The sequence below is a fragment of the Sturnira hondurensis genome, unplaced genomic scaffold (assembly GCF_014824575.4).
Source record: "Sturnira hondurensis isolate 20B ecotype Veracruz unplaced genomic scaffold, ASM1482457v3 Scaffold0012488, whole genome shotgun sequence".
NCBI lineage: Eukaryota > Metazoa > Chordata > Mammalia > Chiroptera > Phyllostomidae > Sturnira > Sturnira hondurensis.
In genome coordinates, this window is record NW_028085119.1 from 1966025 (window position 1) to 1974683 (window position 8659).

The window sequence follows — 8659 nt, forward strand, 5'->3', positions numbered from 1 at the left end:
AAGTAAAAGGTGCCTGCACAGAGAGAGTGTCAGCAAGGAAGCTGAGCACCTGTGTCTTTGTCCCTTCACAGGCCAATGGGCTCCTTCTCTACCTGCAGGCTGGAGAAGAGCCAGCAGCTGCCACTCTGCAGGGGCTTCAGCAATACAACTGAGGTCTCCTCACGGCGCATCTCAGAACCAAGAGACAGATGGTCGGATGGCGTGCAGACTGAAGTCTCACACCCCTCCTGGAAGTGTGTTATGCGCTGAGAAGCAGTGCCAATCTGGTGAATTTCCTAATCAGGTTTATTTTGAAGAATCTTCACTGCAGTTTTAGAAAGCATGTGTTCCGGATCACTGGTTCTCTGGCTTTCCTGAGCAGGGGTCTGGAGATGAGCAGGGCGAAGGTGGTTCTGCATGTTTACGAAGCCCTCTTAGGGAGCCGGAGGCAGGGCTGGGTGCGCTCAGGGCTCAGCAGCACCAGCCTCTGGGGTTCCTATGACCTGGCACAGAGTTCAGATGAGTCTCTGAAAGCACCAAATACTCCACCTCAAGAGCAGGATCAGGCCAGATGCAAAAGGGACCCATGCTCAACAGGTTTGTTTAAGGACAGCCTCCACTGTCTCTGCCCTGAAAGATGCGGGCCGAGGGTGGGGAATGGCACAGGGGTCAGTATGTAAAATCTACCTGGAACAACAGGGAGTCTTATTTAGAAGACAGAACATCTTTACCAGGACCGAGCCATGTTTCAGGTGATTATACATTATTTTATCAGTGCTTTTACAAAGGTCTATATTTTTCCCTAGATTCTAGATTTACCAGTGGGACAGGTAATGCAATAATGATTTGTTTCAGTGCCAGTGTTTAAGCTGTATAAAGTTGATTTTATAACTTTTTGTTGTCAGCTGCATTGTAGTTTAATGAAATTAAACACACCCATTGCATTTGTCTTCAGGGAACAAGGAACTAAACTTACCACTGGTTTATTTTCTACTAAAATACATTGTAGCCCTGGCCGATGTAGATCAGTGGATTGAGCGTGGGCCTGCGAACCAAAGAATCGTGGTTCGATTCCCACTTAGGGCACATGCCTGGGTTGCAGGCCAGTTCCTGGCAAGGGACACACAAGAGGCAACCATACATTAATATTTCTCTCCCTCTCACCTTCCCTTCTCCTCTAAAGATAAATAAATAATAATAAAAACTATCTTAAAAAACACATTGCAGACAGGTGCATTTGAATAGCCCTGAGTGGGGCTCACTCAGGAGCCAAGGAACTCTCTGGGCTTCCAGGCACAGGTCGCCAGCGCCAGGGCTGGGCTGGGACGCCTGTATTCAAGAGATTATGACATCTGACACCTACAATGTTAAAAAAATAAAACTTTTGTAGTACTATTGAGGATCATTTCATTAATCTCCCTAGAAAAAGGACCTTTAGCTTCACTAATAAGAGCGTGAAGGAGGTTAAGAAATCCACACAACAGTTGGCTACTTACATAAATAGAACAGTTGGACAAGCTGAGACGAGCCCAGATAAACTACATATGGTGATGTACCACAGAAAGAAAGTTTATCATCCTCTTCCAAATCCTTGTTATAAAAAGAAACAGTCTCTTAGAAGTTGGGGCAGTGACATGGCAAATAAACTGGCTTGTGCGGGCCACCTGCCTGAAAAATCACGTGGTGATAGCAGTGATTCTGGTTCTTTGCAAACAGAAAGCCCATCATCAAAATACTGTGTTTCCCCACCCCTCCCCCACCGCCCTGGAGGGTCTCAGAACCATAAAACAATGGCACAAGTTTTGTTCAGCAGGAACCTGAGACTGAATTTAGCTTTGGCTGTCTGGGTAAAGAGGAGCCTAAGTGAACTTGTAGCTTATCTGGTGAGGACAGAAGATGGTGGAGTGGTGGTGGGTTGCCTGCTTGCACTCAGCAATATTTTACAGGAGGAAAAAAAATATGTCTCACTTGGCTGCTATACAGTCTTGTGTCTCTAGCAAAGTCACTAGTTAAATGCATATTTGAAGAATATGTAATAGTTTGTTTAAACTGGCTTCAAGCAGTCATAAAATGTGGTGGTCAGAACTATAAATCAAAGCAGACATTGTAGATATGAAAATACTCACATTTTAAAACAATAATTAAGTGGGTTGTGGGAGCAAGAAAACCATCTTACTTTGGTTCCAGGATATACTGATAATATAGGTAAGAATGCAGATGCTTACGTATTACAATTGCATTGAGAGACTTCATCTACTACAGAGCATTTGGTTATTTGGAACATCCCGAACTGTTTGATTTCCAAAAAATGCCTCATCAAAAGACTGTGAACTAAGGAAGAAATTAGTTATGTGGCTTTTTAAAAGCTGCCTAATGAAAACACTAACAAAACTGTGACAATCTGCTTTATGCTAAAGTGGAAAATTATTGGAAAGGAATGGCCTCAGCTTTAGTGAGAGAGAGTAGACTCTGAAGACTGTTCCCCTTTGCTACATTGGGATTTCTGTGGTTACTTGGTAACACTGTTTAAAAGCTACGGGATCTCAGTGCAGTCCTACATAAGACTATACTTTATGCTACGTGAAAATAATAAGAAAACTTATTACTAGAAACCACAAAGACCAATCATTATTACTTTTTTTAAGATTGTATTTTATGAGCACACAAATAGTGGGCAGCTGTTTTCTTATATCGAAAAGACTGTGAAAGTTTAAAACACCATAGCAAATAATCAATGCTAACAGTTTTTATCCACACTTAGGTACAAAAATGCATTAATTATTAATAAGCCAATGTGTGTAATACCGATGTCGGTTTTGAAAACTTAAAACCAACCATGCTTCTGGCGTGATAAAACTATGGAATTAAATCAGGGGTTTCCATTCATGTACAATGTTGTTGTTAAAACTTATTCCACACCATCTGCAAAATTTGAGAATATTTTTAATATCTCTGGCTTTATTTTGCCAGAATTGTCATGTCATATATATATATATATATATATATATATATATATATATATATATATAACAGAAAAAAGTGAACATGTGTTTGTGTGAATCTTTAGCTGGAAATGTTTGATATAGTTTTGGCTAATTTATATTCATTTTCTATTATATATAGATAGTTTCTATATCTTTCTAATAGTTTCAGTTCTCTATCACTTAAGCTTCCTTTCTTTGAATAAATTCACTAAATATTCATACTTTGCTTTTTTAAATTCTTAGTTTACACGAATTCTAATATATTCACTATATTACATTTTAAACAATTTACATACATGCTTTAGAATAGTCCACCGTTAGTGATGACCTTGTATTTTGAATTCTAACACTGTATTACTACCTCCTCCAGAGGCTGGTATAAAATGCCATCAAACTGTATGAGATTTTTTTTAAGATTTTATTTATTTATCTTTAGAGGGGAAGGGAAGGAGAGAAGGAGAGAAGTATCAATGTATGGTTGCCTCTTGTGAGTCCCCTGCTGGGAACTGGTCTGCAACCCAGGCATGTGCCCTGACTGGGAATCGAACTGTGATTGTGTGGTTTGCAGGCCCACACTCAATCCACTGAGCTACGCCAGCCAGGGCTGTATGAGATTTTTTTAATACTATTTTTTGGGGTATCAATGAACCCACTTGTGGATTCATTGCTGTCTTCATAGCCATACTGAGGTCTGTCTGAAAGAGCTCCAGCCATTGTTAATGTAACCAGAATGATTTGTGTGACAACAATGTGATCTGCAGCCAAGGAAAGTGGACTGGCTGGCACATGCGTGAACAATGGCGACTTCACTGTACTAGTCAGTGGGTGCAGTAGATGCTGTTGAGTGAACATGCATACTGTGTGGCTGTGGCATTTAAAATGACTGAGCGAGTAGAGCAATGAATCTGCATCAAATTTTGCATTAAGCTAGAACACTGGTTTGTGGAAACTATTCGGATGACTCAGAAGGCTTTCAGGGATGATGCAATGAGTGCAGTGCAAATAAAAGTGTGGCACAAACACTTCAAAGATATTTGAGAATCTGTTGAAAGTGATCTACATTCTAAAGGCCTGCAAAGAGCAGAACACCCGAGAATGTTGAACGTGTGAGGGCTGCAATCAACAAAGATTGGTGACTGACAGTGTGAGAACTAGAAGCTGATCTGGGGATTCCAAAAGCTACTGTGTCTGAGATTTTGACTCAGGATTTTGGCATGAAATGTGTTGTGGCAAAATCCACCCTGCGGCTTCTGCTACCTGAGCAGAAGGAACAGTGCGCTGCAATTGCTAATGAATTGATTCAAACCACTACCGATGAGCCAGGTTTCCTCAGGAAGGTTGTAAATGGAGACAAATTGTGGGTTTATGGTTCTTATCTGGAAATGAAGGCCCAGTCATCCTAATGGAAGTCGCCTGGTTTTCCACACCTGAAGAAAGTGTAGCAAAGTCACAGGGAGATTAAGACCGTGTTAACTGTGTTTTTTGATTGGGAAATGTTGTCCAGCATGAGTACGCCCCTCAAGGCCAAACAAATTAACAAGAAGTACTACCTCAATGTTCTTCGTCAGTTGAGAGATGCAATACAGTGGAATCGGCCACAGCTATGGGCAACTGGTGACTGGCAGCTTTTTCACGACAACATACCAGCTCATACATCACATCTCATGCAAAGTTTTTTGGTGAAGCATCAGATCACTCAAGTGACTCAGCCCCACTATAGGCCAGATTTGTCGCCCTGTGACTTCTGGCTTTCCCTGAAACTAAAATCACCTTTGAAAGGGAAGAGATTTCAGACTGTTGATGAGATTCAGGAAAATATGATGGGGCAGCTGATAGTAATTGGGAGAACTACTTTGAAGGGGACTGAGGTATTACTGTCTTATGTACAAGGTTTCTTTTATCTTGTATCTTCTTCAGTAAATGTCTCTGTTTTTCATATTATATAGGTGGATACTTTCTGGACAGATCTCCATATATCTTAGCCTGTCTTGAAAGTGATTGAGTTTTAAGTGCCACTATTGGTTTATATGTCATTTCATCTTCAACGAGCCCCCAGGATATCTGAGCAAAGATTTTTAGTAATTGAATTTCTATGCACTGATTCTTCAAGCACTTGAATATAAGTCTTTAGAATTTATCCAACTACTGACATGAATTTTAAACAAACATCTTTCTTGCTTTAAAAATATTAAAAATGTTATCTTTCAAAAAAGTAAATTTTGGCTGATAAAATGTGTACAGAATGGGAAAAGAAACATCCCATAATTCAATTATGCAAATGAGGTCTAGGAAGTACCTCAGGCTAATTGGTCCTAGATTCACCACAGGAAGCCAGGGGTGGTCCTCCAAAATTCAGTCCCATCCTCTGCCTCAGTTTCCCTACTTCATCTCCCCCCCTTCCCTCACTGCCCAGACTTAGAATCAGATCTCAGGCCTTTTTGGACCCAGGTCTGAACAGTGACTAGGAACTGGGCATGGGCCTGCCTTCCCGCAGAATCTGGGTGACAGTCAAAAGTAAGAGGGGGCCCTGGCAGGGTGCCTTACTTACTTGGTAGCAGCATCGCCCCATACACCAAAAAGGTTGCAGGTTCAGCCCCTAGTTAGGACACATAGCTAGGTTGCAAGTTTGATCCCTAGTCAGGGCATGTACAGGAGGCAGCTAATTGATGTTTCTCTCTCTCTTCCTCTCTAAAAAGCAATAAAAAAAAATCCTCCAGTGAGAATTATTTTTTTTAAGTGAGAGGGCTCTGGGTACTGAGCCTACAATTCTCCATTCAGGAAGTCAAGATGCCGAAACACTTGGGGCAGGACCTCGACTCTGGAGGAGGAGGGGGCAGTGCTCTGAGCTGGGCACAGGCATGGCCACAAACAGGCTGCATGGCGCAGACACGGATGCTGCTGCTGCCCTGCAGTGGTTGGCAGACACTGTGTGCGCAGGAAACAGGGAGCTGCAGTGGTGACCACAGGTTCAGTCCAAGATCCCCAGACCCTGTGCCACAGCCAGTCCCATGCCATCTGGAGCCCTTGGTAGCCAAGGGCTGTGGCTGCTGCTGCCAGCCGTACACAGAGAGAGGCCTGCCTACTCCCTTTGCATTTCCACATTTCTTTTCCCACAGGAGGACTGTGTCCTGGGTGCCCCTTGGTCTCCAGTGCCAGTGAAATGAGGTGTGGCAGCCAAGCCCTGTTACATGAGTTTGGTTCCAAACCTCATAAATTACAGCCAAGATGGAGGCTTAGGTAGATACACTTTGCCTCCTCAAACAACCAAAAGAAGGACAATAACAAATTTAAAAACAAAAAATAACCAGAAGTGCTAGAAAATCAAACTGTATGGAAGTCTGACAAACAAGGAGTTAAAGAAGAAACATTCATCCAGACCAATAGGAGGGGTGGAAATGGGCAGCCTGGGTAGAGAGGACTAGTGGCAAAGTGGTGGCTGGAGAACTGGGTGGTCTCGCATTTGCATGCAGATAAACCAGGAGGTACAGCTGGGGAGCCAGACTGACTATGCAACCCAGGGTTCCAGCTTGGGGAAATAAAGCTTCAAAATGTCTGACTGTAAAAACCTCTGGGGGTTGTGGTGGCAGGAGACACTCCCAGCCTCACAGGAGAGTTCGTTGGAGAGACCCACAGGTTCCTAGAATATACACAACCCTCCCCTTATGCCACACCCCCCCAGGAATCAGCACCAGAAGGGCCCAATTTGCTTGTGGGTAGTGGGAGAAGTGACTGAAAGCTGGCCAAGAGCTGAGCAGGTGGCATTGTTCCCTCTTGGACCCTTCCCCCGCATACAGCACCACAGTAAAGTGAGTTGTCCTGCCCTGGCAAATCCCTAAGGCTCCGCCCCTTACTACATAACAGGCAAACTGAGACAAAAAAAAAAAAATGACCCAAATGAAAGAGCAGATCAAAGCTCCAAAAATACAACTAAGTAATAAAGAGATAGACAATCTGTCAGATGCAGAGTTTAAAATGCTGGTAATCAGCATGCTCATAGAAATGGTTGAGTATGGTCTCAAAACAGAGGAAGAAGTGAAGGCTATGAAAAGTGAAATACAGGAAAATATACAGGGAACCAACAGTGAAGGGAAGGAAACCAGGACTCAAATCATTGATTTGGAATGAAGGAATACATAAACATTCAACCAGAATAGAATAAAGAAACAAGAATTCTAAAAAATGAGGACAGGCTCAGGAACCTCCAGGACAACTTTAAACATTCCAACATCGAAATCATAGGGGTGCCAGAAGGAGAAGAGGAAGAGCAAGAAATTGAAAACTTATCTGAAAAAATAATGAGAGAAAACTCCCCCAATCTGATGAAGGAAATAGACATGCAGGTCCAGGAAGCTCAGAGAGTCCAAAATAAAATTGGACCCAAGGAAGCACACACCAAGGCACATCATAATGACATTACTCAAGATTAAAGATAAGGAGAGAATCTTAAAAGCAGCAAGAGAAAAGGAGATGGTTGCCTGCAAAGGAGTTCCCATAAGACCATCAAGCTGATTTCTCAAAAGAAACCTTACAGGCAAGAAGGGGCTGGAAAGAAGTATTTGCAGTCATGAAAGGCAAGGACCTACATCCATGATTACTCTATCCAGCGAAGCTATCATTTAGAATGGAAGGACAGATAAAGTGCTTCTCAGATAAGGTCAAGTTAAAGGAGTTCATCATCACCAAGCCCTTATTATATGAAATATTGAAAGGACTTATCTAAGAAAAAGAAGAAGATCTAAACTGTGAACAGTAAAATGACAACACACTCACGACTATCAACATCTGAACTTAAAATAAAAAACCAAAACCAAAAACAAACTAAGCAAACAAGTAGAACATGAACAGAATCACAGAAATGGAGATCACATGGAGGGTTATCAGCAGGGAGGGGGATCAGGGAGAATGAGGGAAAAGGCTCGGGAAATAAGAAGCATAAGTGGTAGGTACAAAACAGACAGGGGGAGGTTAAGAATAGTGTGGGAAATGGAGAAGCCAAAGAACTTATGTGTGACCCATGGACCTGAACTAAGGGGAAAGGATGCTGAAGGGAGGGGTTGTGCAGGGCAGAGGGGTCATAAAGGGGAGAAAAATGGGACAACTGTAATAGCATAATCAATAAAATATAATTTTAAAACCTGATAAATTGTATTTAATACTATTTGAAACTTTTAAATGAAATCATTCAAAAGATTTTTAATCCTGGCTAATTTTTTGTTGAAATGCTAATTACAGATCATGTTAATTAGCAGCTCCGCACCCTAAAAGACTCCTAATTTCCTCCCAGTTGAATAAAACAGGAATGATGGAGCCCAAGACGGCCCAGCCAGCTCACATACCTCCCCCAAGGTGCCAGTGTGGGGAGCCTTAAGCCAGCCCCACTGCCAACACCTGACCTGCCAACAAAAAAACAGGGTATCAGGTCGCTTGCCCCTTCTGCCCAGAAAGGGTACACAGGGTGCGAGGGAGCCGCAGGCCAGAGGGGTCTGGAAGGCCCGACCAGCTCCTGCTCTGAGGCAGTGGTGGACGGAGGAGCAGGGCGACCCTTGGTGTTGGATGGCTGGGGTCCCTGGAGTGCAGAAGGCACCCTTCCCTAGGGAGCCTGCCTGGAGGTCACTCTACAAACAGGACTTGGCAACCCCCTTTTCTTCCTGCAGGCCTAGGGACACGGCACACCCAACTGGCAAAAACAGAGCCTG

At 42.9% G+C, this 8659-nt stretch overlaps 1 pseudogene; it reads left to right on the top strand.

Annotated features, from left to right (window-relative positions):
* The first annotated feature begins 1324 nt into the window (after positions 1 to 1324).
* On the top strand, positions 1325 to 2222 carry LOC118997106 (KATNB1-like protein 1; annotated as a pseudogene).
* Positions 2223 to 8659: the final 6437 nt, after the last annotated feature.